The sequence below is a fragment of the Triturus cristatus genome, chromosome 8 (assembly GCF_964204655.1).
Source record: "Triturus cristatus chromosome 8, aTriCri1.1, whole genome shotgun sequence".
NCBI classification, from domain to species: Eukaryota; Metazoa; Chordata; class Amphibia; order Caudata; family Salamandridae; genus Triturus; species Triturus cristatus.
In genome coordinates this window covers 280275918-280290458 of record NC_140591.1, presented here as the reverse complement: position 1 = coordinate 280290458, position 14541 = coordinate 280275918, and positions in this window count along the sequence as shown.

Genomic DNA, 14541 nt, shown 5'->3' with positions numbered 1-14541 from the left:
GAGGATGAGATCGCGGCTTTAGAGGTGGCCCTGGAGGGGGAGGTTACAGCGGCCTCACTGCATGATCTGAGCTTGAAGCAAGCGGAATATAGGGACCTGGTGACGAATGCCGCCAAGACCCTCGGTAGGGAACAGCAGGGTCGCTTGTACGATGTTGGCGATAAGGCCGGGAAACTCCTAGCGTGGCTGGACAAAAAAGAACGTGTTAATAGAGTGGTGCCGGAGCTGACGAGAGAGGGGGGAGAGGTGGTTGTTGATCCCGAGGGTATAGTACAGTGTTTTTCGGATTATTTCCGTATGGTTTACACCTCGGTTTCGGATAGGCCAACTGAGGATTCGCGTGACCTCCTGCGTGACATCGCTCTGCCCTGCCTTTCTGATGTAGATAGAGATGACCTCGATGGAGATATAACGGTTGATGAGGTGGCGGGTGCTATCCGCGCGCTGCACTCGGGCAAGGCCTCAGGCCCAAATGGTTTGCCGATTGACTTGTATAAGCTGTTTCCGGATAGGGTCGCTCCTCACCTGCGCGCCATGTTTGTGGAGGCGCGGGGGAGTGGGTCCCTTCCGTTGGACCAACGACTGGCGACGATTGTTGTGATCCATAAGGATGGTAAACCTCGGGATAAGTGTGCCTCCTATCGGCCGATATCACTCCTTAATGCTGAGCCGAAAATTCTGGCTAAAATCCTGGCGGGCCGCCTGGTCAGGGTACTTGGAGACCTGATCCACCCGGATCAATCGGGTTTTATCCCACACCGTAACACTGCGTTAAACCTTAGGCGACTTCATGGAGTAATTGCCAGGGCGAGCACGCTGCGTGAACCAGCTATTGTGGCGTCTCTTGATGCCACGATGGCGTTTGATACGGTGGAATGGGCATACCTGTGGGCGGTGCTTGCCAAGTTCGGCTTTGGCCCTGGTTTTGTGAGCTGGGTGAGGTTGCTTTATGAGGGTCCTCTTGCGAGTGTTGTGGTAAATGGGCGAGCGTCGACTCCGTTCCAGCTTGGGAGGGGCACCCGGCAGGGTTGCCCCCTGTCGCCTTTGTTGTTCGCCCTTGCCCTCGAGCCGCTGGCGGCGTGGATACGCTGGCACCCGGATATACGTGGACTTAGATGGTCGCCTGATCACGAGGACCGTATTTCGCTCTATGCCGATGACATCCTGTTATATCTCGCCTCGCCCAAGAACTCGCTTATAGTGGTTTGTGACGTTCTGACATCTTTTGGTAAGAACTCTGGTCTCGTCATCAATTGGAGTAAATCATATTTGTATGTTCTGAGCGGCGACGTCCCACCTGTCCCGCGAACTTGTTCGATTCAGATCGCCCGGCAGGGCTTCGTGTACCTGGGGATTTTTATCTCCACTGACTCCACTTTGCGGTATGAGAGGAACCTGCTCCCTCCCCTGGCGCGTTTGCGGCGGGATGTTGCGGCCTGGCGGAGGATGCCGGTCTCCCTCCTCGGACGCGCCGCTTTGTTCAAAATGATGTCTCTTCCTCGGTTCCTCTACGCCTTGCAGAATACTCCTGACTGGGTACCGGCCAGTTACTTTCGGGAGGTTGAGAGCCTCCAACGATCGTTGTTGTGGGATGGGCGGCCGCGCATTGCGATTGCTAAGTTGACGCTTCCGTGGTACGACGGGGGTATTGCGCTTCCGGACATTCGACGCTATTACTGGGCCACCCAGTTGAGCGCGATTAATCATGGTTTCTATGGTCCGGCTCTAAGCCCCGGCTACGCCATGGACCGATGGTTGTTGCGCGGCGGTAATTATCACCGAGCGTTGTACTCGAGATCGCTGGACTCGTCCCTCACAGGGCCCACGGGGGTGGCGGTGCGGGTGTGGAAGTTGGCGACTAACTCGCTGGGCTGGAAGGATAGGCTCACCCTTGCTACCCCGTTGTTTGAGTCTGACAAATTAGGGAAGCTTTGGCATACCAAAGGTTTTGAGAAATGGGACTTGATCGGTATCTCCAGGGTTGGAGATTTGCTGATCAAGGGGAGGGTGAAGTCCTTTGAAGAGCTGCAGAAGGAGTATGAGTTGGGGAAATCTGAGTTTTTCCGCTATGTTCAGGTGCGTCATGCCCTGCAATCAGTTCTCGTAGAAGGTGAAAAGGTGCCTGAATCCTCTCCATTGGCGGACCGGATCCTCGATGGCCATATGCCGGAGAGTACGATCTCTCTTATCTATAAGAAATTGATTAATGTTCGGGCTGATCTGCTATTGGGGCTGCGGGATCAATGGATTAGGGACGGACTCGAGCTGGATGACGAGGACTGGCAGTCTGCGGTTTCCTCTCCTAAGGAGGTTGCGATCCCGTCGCGTCTGCGGCTGGTGCAGCTCAAAATACTCCACAGAGTCTATGTTACGGGGCCAAGGTTGGTTCATATGGGATTTTCTGAGGAGGGCTTATGTAGGAGGGGCTGTGGTATGGTGGGTACCTTCCTGCATATCATTTGGGAATGTGGCGTCATCATGGAATTCTGGAGGAGAGTCCATGCGGTAATGGGGGAGGTGACGGGCATTGTTATGCAGCCGGAGGCGCGGTGTTGTCTCCTGAACGTTTGGGGGCCTGCTGACCACGATGAGGCACAGACCCAGTGGGTGACTCTGGGTAACATGGTGGCTAAGCGAGACATCGCGCGCCTGTGGGGCTCCGTGGGACCCCCCACATTGGCTGCGTGGAAGGAAAACATGGACTGGAATATGTTCAGGGAAAAGACGGTATATTGCGCTAGAGGGCGCCCTCGGAAGTGGCATGCCATTTGGGGGCGTTGGAACCAATATAGGGGGGGCATATGCCTTGCCCCTGATCTGGATCCCCCCGAGGAGCAGCTCTCTCCTTAGCATTCTTTCCAGCTCTGTACATATGTTTTGATTGTTAATTGACTTCTTGGGCCTCTGCTTTTCCCCTTTTTCCTCTTATCACAGCGCTGTGACTGATAGACGAAGGGGGTCCGGTCTCCCCTGAGGGGCAATCACCAGGTGTATTCAGTGTACTTCGCCTTGCTTGGGTTTGGTTTGTGTTTGTGTGTATTTAAAATGGAACCTTTTTTGTTTCTCCTTTCTATGCACTGTGGATGCTTCTTTGTATTGCTCTCTTGAAGCTGCCGCACCTCCGGGTTGTCGGCTGAATAGCTGTGTCCTTATTTTTGATGAATAAAGGTTTTATATAAAAGAAAAAAAAAAAAAAGGATGACTGATCGTGAGGAAATATTCCTTAATTCCGCAGTGCGACGGATGGGTGCGCAATGGTACGTACCTCTTCTTCATACTTCAGTATTGAACTGTGACTGGGGACAATTCACAGAATCTGTTCGCACACAATAAGACGGTTGCTCCATTATTATTACCATGAACATATTTAAGGGAAGGAGTGCATTCTTACATTTCTTACATTTCAAACTCTTAGAAAGCTGGCATTTTCATGCCATTAGCCTTTTGTGCCTGCAGCCTGTCTTCGGTCACATGGCTGGGTGTAACTGACAGTTAGACTTTGTGAATTACTCCCAGACAGTCACACTAAAGAGGGATTAGGATGCCTGACTGGGCCATCTGCTGGCAGGATAGATGGGGTGGAACTAAGCACAGCCCCACTTGCAACTGAATAGGGAGTACTTTGCTTTAACACAAAGGACCTCTCACCTCCACACCGTCACTGCAGCCAGGGCAGGGGAGTTTGGAAATTCCATGCACTTCAAAGACCCTGTCTAGAAGCTTCTCCCACCGGAGTAGGGTCCTAGGGTATAAAAGTAGAATCTCAGACATCCACTCTTAAGTGCACTTCTGGGCCCGTGGATACTCTGCCAGGAAGGAGGACTGCTGTGCTCATAAAAGGACTGCCACTCTACTGAACTGCTGACCTGCTAGACTGCTGTCATGCTGAATGGCTGCCTTTCTCCTCTGCTGCCCTTTTGCCTGGGGAAGAAGGACTGACTTGCAGCTTGAACCCAGGATTAGCAGGGTCACTCCAAAGGGTTAGTTTGCTGGTCTGCTTATCTGAGACTCAAGGACACAAAAGGCTCCCTCCACCTTGAATCTACACATGAACCCAGCCTGACTGAGTTCTAACCCTTCAAGTGGCACCCCACCAGTGCTGGATCATTGGAAGTGGTGCTGAAGGTGACCAGATAGCCAAAATCCAAAACTGGGGGCTTAGAACATTTTTGGCTAAAAACTGCTCTGAGAATCAGAAGAAAACTGGGGCCAACCTGCTTCCCTCTCTGCTTGAGGTGCATCACCGGTCGGATTGACTTTGCATCTTCTCCCACGACGTTCTTCCCCGCAGCAGCGAATCATGTACAGCGGTCCTTTGCCAAAGGGTATCAGGCATAGTGGAACTGTCTTCAGCTACAGCCCTCTGTCTCGTCTCACTAGAGATTTTCTACTTCCAAAAAAGAGACTAAATAATGAACCATCATAGGCAGGTCAGCCAGATTTACAAACTTCATGTGTCATACCACAATAATAATCTTGCTTTAGTATTTGGCCTCCTCTAAATTACCAATCTAGCAACTACCACGAATGCATTTCTAAAATACACCAAACACAAAAAAACATGCATCAACCAAAATACTAATGGATTTGAAATTGCCATGATACACACAATCCTAAAAATATAATTTGAAACCCATATATAATGGTGTTACTTCCAATATACCTATGCAATTTGGTGGCACCAACAAAAATAAACTTTAAGTATAGTGTACATCACTAACAGCCAAATAGCCTCTGATTGGAAAAACTAATCACACTAGACTTTGGCACTACTGATAGAAGAAAAGTTAAAATAATGTTATAGTTAGGTGAATATGTCAGTTACAAACTAGATTAACGTTTTGAGGGACTGGGCCGCTCCACTGAGATACCTTTCTTGGATGATGAGCGTACGTCGTAGGGTATCGGGAGGAACTGGCATCTCTGCTAAGACCTCTTTCTTGGAAGATGGGTGTGTAATAGGATCAGGGGAGGGGCAGGCCTCTGCCCTGACACCTCACTCTTGGATGACAGGAGTGCATAGTAGGGTGTGGGAATGCCAGGTGTACATAGTAGGCTGTTGGGAGAGACTATACCTCTTTCTTAGATGATGGGTGTATATAGGAGGGTGTGGAGAGAGACTAGACGTCTCTGTTAGATGATAGATGTATGTAGTAGGGTGTGGTGACAGACTGGTCTCTCTGCTTAGATCCTTCTCTTGCATGATGCATGACAGCAGCTGACTTGATTGCAGACCTCGCTGCCCATCAATTTCATCTATTAAACCATCGACATCTTCCCACGCATAATCTCGGACACTTGCTGGATCCCATCTTCTGCAATTTTCCTGACCTTAGGGTAGGAATGCCGATACCAGTGCCCTGGACTGATCATCGACTTATTCCTCTAAGCCTGCAGATTAAGACCTTTTCTCCGCCCAATCAAGCACCGGGCAGACCCTCTCGCCCCTGGCCGAAACTTGACCAGGATAAATGGGCGAATGTATTAGAACGCTCCAAGCCGGCGCCCGATAGTAATCCGCACTCGGCAGACGTGCAGTTTAGGTCCTGGGTTGGAAATTCCCTCGATGCCGTTTTGCCTAAAAAACCGTACTTAAAACCTAGGAAAAAAGCCTCCGCTCCATGGTTCTCTCATGAGATCCGCCTCCTGAAAAAAACCTGCAAGAGAGCAGAAAGAACATGGAGGAAAGACTTTGATTCCAACAGTAAAAGGGAATACAAAGTAGCCATTCTTACCTACAAAAAAGCCCTCAAACACGCGCAAACTGTCTTTTTCACTGATAAAATTAGCAAGGCATCCTGTTCATCTAGAGAAACCTTTCAAATAATGAAAAAACTTTTAAAAATTCCAGAGCCACCTCTAACATTTAATCTCCCGTGTAACCATTGCAACGAGCTAGCTGCGTTCTTTGAACAAAAGATTCAAAAGATCCTCCTTCAGCTTCTCCCACTTCCTCCCAACGATCCGGCATCCACTCATTCAGAGCAGACTCAGAACTCACACATAGAACTTGATATGTTCCTTCCCATCTGTGAGGAAACCTTGCGGCCCATCTTCCAATCCCTGAAAAGCGGCTCCCCGCTGGATCCAGCACCTGTCAGACATCTGAAACAAGTCACCTCCACCATTCTGGCGCCCATGGTGAGTTTGATTAACGCATCCATTGAAAGCGGATGTGTCCCACCTAGCTGGAAGAAAGCGATTGTCAAGGCCTTACTAAAAAAGCCTAACCTGGATCCGAATAATTTTGCCAACTTCAGACCTATTTCCCTGCTCCCATGCGTGAGCAAGATAGCGGAAAAGTTCATCAACAGTCAGCTATCAAATTTCCTGGAAAGCAACAAATTGCTAAAATCCACACAGACAGGTTTCCGCCCTGGCCAGGGTACGGAAACAGCGATGGTGGCGGTTGTCGAAGAGGCGAGGAAAATCATCGACACAGGAGGATCAGTGGCAGTGATCCTTCTGGACCTCAGTGCGGCCTTCGACACCGTCAACCACAGTATCCTGGCCCAGAGACTCCAGGATCTTGGTATCTCTGGCTCGGCCCTGATGTGGCTAAAGTCATTTCTGGCCAATCGATCCTTCCAGGTGGCGGAGGGCGATTTCCTCTCCAGGGAGACTCCTATACACTGCGGAGTACCTCAGGGCTCATCGTTAAGCCCTACGCTCTTTAACGTGTATATGTCGCCATTAGAAGGTATTGTCGTCCCGTATGGTATTAAACTTCTGACCTACGCGGATGACACCCAGCTGGTTGTTTCCCTCAGTCGACAGGATAACCCCGAAATAGATCTGCACTCCTGCCTGAGGGACATAGTCAGCTGGATGAACCTATCCCACCTTAAACTCAATGGCGACAAGACGGAGATTATGGTGATAGGCAACCAATCCTACTTCCGGCCGGAGTCTCTATGGCCTCCTTGCATGGGCGCACCTCCAATCCCCAAAGCTGAAATTAAAAGCTTGGGGATCTGGCTTGATCAAAATCTCACCCTAAGCACCCAGGCAAGGAAAACGGCTGGAACATGCCATGGTCTCCTACGCACCACCCGTAAGATTCTTCCTTTGCTTCCACCTGAATCAAGGAAACTCCTCCTTCAGGGTCTCATCCTTTCAAGATTGGATTATGGTAATGCTCTTTACCTCGGGGCTCCAAAAAAAGTGATTGCCAGGCTTCAGGTTGTGCAAAACGCCGCTGCCCGGATTCTCACAAACACTAAGACCCGGTGCTCTGCCAAACCAGCAATTAGAGCCTTACACTGGCTGCCTGTTGAGCAAAGGATACATTTTAAGGCTATGTGCCTAACCCATAAAATCATACAGGGTAAAGCGCCGTCAATATTAAAGGACCTTGTGATCCCTTATACCACTACCAGAATCCTCCGATCCTCGTATGCCAATCTGATTCAAACGCCTAAGATAAGGAAGGCTCGTTCAGGAGGTCGACGTTTTTCCGTTCATGCGTCCAAGCTTTGGAATTCCCTTCCGCCTGACCTCCGGGCTCAACACAATCTGCTTCCATTTCGAAAGGCACTAAAGACATGGCTGTTCCCATAACCTTCTGCTTCGCCTCCGGTTGAACTCGCTGTCGCATCTTCCAGCGCTGGGACGCTCAAGGGCAGCCATGCGCTTTAGAAATCTCCTTACATTACATTACATTACATTACATGATGGCTGGGCATAGTAGGGTGTGGGGAGGGACTGAGCTCCCCACTTACACTCCTCCTTATGGTGAAAGGTGTGCATAGCAGGGTGTAAGAATGGATAAGCCTCTGCTCTGAGCCCCCTTTCTTGGATGACAGGTGTGCATAGTAGGGTGTGAACAGAGACTGGCTTCTCTTCTGAGACATATGTCTTCGATAACTGGTGTGGGAAGGGTCTGCCCTTTCCAATGAGACCTCTGTCTCATTTTACAGATGTGCGTAGTAGGGTGTATGGAGAAACTGAGCCTCTCTAATGAGACCCCTCTTTTGGATGACAGATGTGTGTAGAAGGGTGTGGAGAGCACTGGACTCTGCGCTTACACCTCTCTCTTGGATGACCGAAGTGCATAGTATGGTTTAGTGAGAGGGATAACTACCATATACAGTAAGACTACTTTTTTCAGTGACAAGTGTGCATACCATATTGTTTTCAGGGATTGCCTACTCCTTTCTACTTTTCAGGACCCCGCGAGATAGCAACCTTTAAAAAAAGAATGTGTATTTTATTCATCACACTACTTCTGCCTTACAAACCTCTTCTGGATAACTAGGGAGACAGGATGCTTTTCTCCTAAAAGATTGTACTGAAAACTTGCCAACTTCTTTTTATTTTTCATGAACCAGCGAGAGTCCTATGAGATTGCAAATTCTTTTTAAAAACAATATTAATTTATTACCATCACAATAGTTATGCCTTACAGACGTTGTGTCTAAATCTATGGGGACATAATGCCTATGTCCCGCCCCGTTATATAGCTTTTTTCCTTCATTTCCACAACACCTGCTGTTTTTCACAGTAAACAGTTATGGCAGCTATTTCAATTCTAAATCTCCAAGAGCCAGCAAATCAAAGTGCTCGCTATTGTGGTACTCACAGGAGACTCTCTGTCCCATGGGAGCGAGAGGGCTCTAGGGAAAAACGGACCTCTTGACCAATCACATAGTTCAATTTTTTTATTCGATCTTCAGTGGACCTCTTATAAACCTCTTGTGGACCCAATCTTCCAAATATACAAATATTCTTAACTTTCATTTCTCAAAAAGGACTGATTTACACGAAATCACTCAATGCACAAGCTGTGTACCAAGATCTAGCTTCCTGCTAATTGTCGTGTAGTTTCGTTCAGCAATTTTTGTGGTAGCACTTCTTAAAGAAGCCTAGGGAAAATGCATGGGGATTTGTTAAAAAGTAGCACTTCAAGAAAGTTTTGTGCTCCCTGATATTAAACGATATTATTGGGCCTCCCAGTTGGCTGCTGTCAATCACGGGATGTATGGGCCTGCTTTGAACCCGGCTTTTGAGATGGACAAATTGTTATTGCCAAGCGGGGATTATAATCGAGCACTGTACTCGGGGTCCCTTGATGCGCGATTGACAGGCCCGACGCGGGTCGTGGTGCAGGTGTGGCATGCAGCAAATGCGGCGATGGGGTGGAGGGATCGCTTGACTCGGGCAACGCCATTGTACGCCTCCCAGCGTTTGGGTTATCTGTGTACTACGAAAGGCTTTGAGAAATGGGATATGATTGGTATCAGCAAGGTAGGGGATCTCTGGACGAAAGGGAAATTTAAGACGTTCGACATGTTGAAAACTGAATATCAGTTGAACGATAGGGAATACTTTGGGTATGCTCAGGTTCATCATGCCTTGTGTTCCGTGTTCCCGGACGTGGCGGCTATTCCAGAGTCCTCCCCGTTGGAAGACAGAGTATTGGACGGCTATGTGCCGGACAGCACCATTTCGCCGATTTATGAGAAGCTTATCAATGATCGAATGGGTTTGCTGACCTCATTGCGGGAGACATGGATTGCCGACGGTTTGGAACTTGACGACGAGGATTGGATGTCAGCGGTGGCCTCCCCGAAAGAGGTGGCTATCCCGGCCCGCTTGCGTTTCGTCCAGCTTAAGATACTTCATAGAGTGTACGTCACGGGGCCTGGTTTGATGCGTATGGGGTATTCGGCGGATGGTCTGTGTAAGCGAGGCTGTGGACTACTGGGGACTTTCCTCCATATCCTGTGGGAGTGTCCGGAGGTGACTCGGTTTTGGTGTAGAGTGCATGCGGTGTTAGAAGAGGTCACGCATGTTGCCTTGTTGCCGGAGGCACGGAGATGTTTGCTGAATGTCTGGGAGCCGACTGATTACAATGTGATGCAGACGCAGTGGGTGACTCTGGGCTATATGGTAGCGAAGCGTGACATTGCACAACTGTGGGGCTCTCAGAGGCCACCAACGGTCTCAGCGTGGAAGGAACACATGGACTGGTGTATGTTCAGAGAGAAAACGGTGTATGTGGCGAGAGGCAAGCCTGGGAAGTGGATTAAGGTGTGGGGTCCCTGGAACTCCTATCGTGGAGGTATTTGCGCCCCGCCCCAGACGCGTGAGATGGATGCTGCTCTGTCTCCCTAGCCTGCGCATTGCTCTATGCTCCTGCGACATGCGCATTTGGTTTCTTCTGCCTGCCCCCCCCCTCTTTCTCCCTGGGTTTGTTTACTCCTTCGATACGGGGAGCACATGTTACTGCTATTAACCTCCTCTGCCTTGTGTGTGTGATGTTTTTCGTTTTCTTCAAAAATATGAAACCTTTCTTTGCTTGTCTATGGACTGCGGCCGGCTGAGTTGATTAGCACTCCAGTAGCTCTCTTGTTGCTTCATCGATGTGGTTGTTAAGCTGTGTCTAGGCTTATAGTGTGCATTAGCGGCCGGCCTGTTGGTTGTAGGCCCATATTTGTATGTCCCTGAAACTGTAATAAAGGTTTTTCAAAAAAAAAAAAAAAAAAGAAAGTTTTGTGGAGATTCGTCAAACAGTGTCAAGTTTATTAGGTACACAAAAAACATTTTCCTACACCCATTGAGGTCATCAGTGATGTCATAAATGATGTGGCAGAACATGTCATGAGTGATGTAATATGTGAGGTCATAAGCAGTACATGGCGGGGGCATACGTTATAGTTAGGTCTGCTAACTATAACTGGTAAATTTCTGTGATTTGTTCTTAGTTCAAAACTTTATTGTTGTGACTGCCATATTCACCTAACTATAATGTTACTTAAACCTTTGTTTTTTTCCAGTGAATTTCTAAGGTTTAAAACAAAAAAAATGTTTTTTTAACACCTAACTATAACGCTACTTTGACCTCTGTTTTATTAGTATATATATATATATATATATATATATTCAATGAAAAAACCAAAGGTTTCACACATGTTATAGTTAGCTGGACATTTCACTCGTAAAAAACCAATGAAATTCCCCCGTTATAGTTAGTTCAGCTAACTATAACTCGCGCGCCCGCAATGCACTACTGATGACGTCACATATTACATCACTCATGACATGGTCACTGACATCACTCATGACATCACTGATGACATCTCAAATGACATCACTGATGACATCACTGATGACATCTTCCTTGTGATAGAGTGGCAGACCTCCTCTTCCCCTAATATATCCTTTGATACACACATTAAAAAATAGAGACTAAAATTTTTAAAACAATGGACATACCAATACCAGTTACAAGAACCTCTTAAGTAATTCTAAGAACCACATACACATCCACTCATTCACCAACAGTCCTATACAGTCACTCATACATGCACTCACTCATCATATGTACTCATACACCTATACATCCTGTTACACAATGCCACTCATCCATAGAGTTACTCACACATACTCACTCATGCTAATAAAGAAACAAACATACATTTATTAGCTTATACAGTTATACACACACCACCACACTTACTTCTACGGAAAATTACACATACTTAGTCTTATAAACAATCACTTATAGAAACACATACTTATTCATACAGGAACTCTTTCAATCTCTCACTCTCACATATACTCACTTATATACACCAATAGTCACATATACTAGTTTAATAGATATGTAGTTACTCATAAAGACACTATTGAGACAGTCATTCACTCACTAACACACCCATACACACACTCATCCACCCATACAGTCCTGCACACATGCTGTCTTCAACACATACAAAGAGTGAGTCACTCATTCATGCACCTATGCACTAGGTAATACCCCCCACCGAACCATACAGACACTCAGACTGATACTCAAAAAAACAACTAATGACCTATATAGACACCCAAGAAGCTACTCACCAACCCATGCAGCCACTTATACACAAAGTGAGAGACTGATACAGATATTTTCATATTTAAACATTACTCAGTAAGCCATGTATTCAGTATGATACACTTAATCAGTCAGATACACAATACATTTTTCAAAAACAAAGCATCCATTTAGACACTTATATACCCTTTTTTTCTTTCATTGACCTTGAGATATACATATATTAAACATATTTAATTTTCAGAAATACACACATTCACTGGATGATGTCATCAGTGATGTCATCAGTGATGTCATTTGAGATGTCATCAGTGATGTCATGAGTGATGTCAGTGACCATGTCATGAGTGATGTAATATGTGACGTCATCAGTAGTGCATTGCGGGCGCGCGAGTTATAGTTAGCTGAACTAACTATAACGGGGGAATTTCATTGGTTTTTTACGAGTGAAATGTCCAGCTAACTATAACATGTGTGAAACCTTTGGTTTTTTCATTGAATTTGCAAGGTTTTTTAAATGCTAATTCCTAACTATAACGTGTGTGAAACCCATGGTTTTTTCAGTGAATTTGCAAGGTTTTTTAAATGCTAATTCCTAACTATAACGTGTGTGAAACCCATGGTTTTTTCAGTGAATTAGCAAGGTTTTTTAAATGCTAATTCTTGTTTTTTTTTTTTGTTTTTCAATTTTTTTAACATATTTTTATTTTAATTTTCTATCCTTTTTTAAAGACTATGGTTAAATTTTAAAAATTCTACAATATATATTTTTTTTTACCATTTTTTTAAACTAAACAGGTAAGATTTATTAGTATAACATAGTGTTTTTTTTTCCCCTTTTTTTTTTTTTTATTATTTTTTTAACGTGCGCGTACGGTAAGCGCACGTTGTGCTTTCATTACGTTAGATTTCTACGCTGTTTGCGTTTGTTTACGCAATTCGCGTAGACGTACGTCACGCGCGCGCAGCGCGTAACGCTTACGCTGCACGCGCATGTTACGCGGAAATGAAGGGGCGTGCCTGTTTTGCGCATGCTCGCGTGCGCGTGTCTTTTTTACGCGCATGCGTACTTTTACCGTAAGCGCACCGTAAGCGTAACGTACGCGCACGGTGGGTCATGTGATTATGAAACACAACTTTTGATTGGTTGAAACTACTTTCAGTTCTAGAACTCTCCTACACCACACCCATTCCCCTCATTTCTGCTTGTGATCCCTTAGGAGAAGGAGCTGAGTTGTCTTTGTGATACGATGGCAGAACAGCAGAACTCTTCTGAGAGTGAGGCTAGCAGCACTACCTTGAGGCAGAGAAGGAGGAAACAAAAAAGCTCTTTTATATGGGAGTATTTTTCTTTTCCAGAGGACAAGAAAAAGGTAAATGCACCCTTAGTGACTTGTAAGCTTTGTGGCCGTGTACTTTCAAGAGGGAATCCCAACAAGAAGTATTCCTTCGGGAATCACACCATGTTGAGACACCTTCAAGATGTACACGGTAGGACACATGCTCGACATACTGAAGGTAACCCTTCAGTAAGTCAACCAAGCACATCCACAGCAGCTCAGCCTGGTCCATCATCTGCAGGGCCGAGTCCATCTTCGGCAGGTCAGCTGAGCCCTTCATCTGTGGGGGGAGCATCTCCTTTTTCTCGTCCTCTGGAAATCAACCATCGGTTTGCGAGGGTTTTAGTTCGGTGCGCCACTTGTCATGATCTAATTGCTCATAGGGAGACCAGTGTTGCCCTAGTGAACAATTTAATAGATCAGCACATTTGTCGTAACGACTAATATTCCCATTCTTTCTTTCCTCTGTCCCTGCATGAACACAACGGCTCTTTTAAGAGCCAACCTTACCTTTCAACTTTTTTTTATATATTTTTTTTAACTTTTTTTTATTTTTTTTTTACCGTACGCGTAAAAACACTAAAAATCAATTATCACATTACAAGGTCCTTGAGAGACTACAATGATAAACTGAAAATGTGATTGTGGAGAAGTGGAAAAAAGGGACCATGAAATTTTTGACTTACCATACCCACTCAAAAAATTATTTATTAATTAAAATTTAATTTTAATTGCTTTAAAAATGGTTCAAGTTTTTGAAAATTTTCTATCTCAATCTGAAAAAAAAGAAAAAAGTATTAATATTTAATAAAACATTTTATAATACAGTACACATATTTACATATTTTCCCAAAAAATGTTTTGCCTTTTTTTTGCTGTTTTCAGAATATATTGCATTTCACTATAAATTGTGAAAGCAATTGCATTCATCATTTAACAGCGGGCAAAAAAAAAATAACAATCTCAAAGATTGTTTTAAAAAAGCCCAGAATCTCTTTTAACGTAAACATAACATTATAGAAATGCATAATATTCTTAAAAAATATCATCTAATATCAATACTTATTTCTTTAAAATACCGTCTGACATTTTTGTATCAGAAGTATAAGCCCAAAAATATTATATCTCAAATAACTCCACAATACATGTGGTTCCATTTCCTTTAGGCCAAATAGTAATTTTAAAATTCTTTTTTGATTAAATTTCCAATGTTAATCCAATAAAATTCCAAAGTTTAAATTGTACAGATCTCACCGATTCTCTGTAACATTTTGGTTTCCGAAAGATTAATTAATAATTAAATAAGTCCACAATACAATTGTTTACCTTTCCTCATGGCCAAATAGTAATTTTAAAAATCTTTTTTGAATAAATTTCCAATGG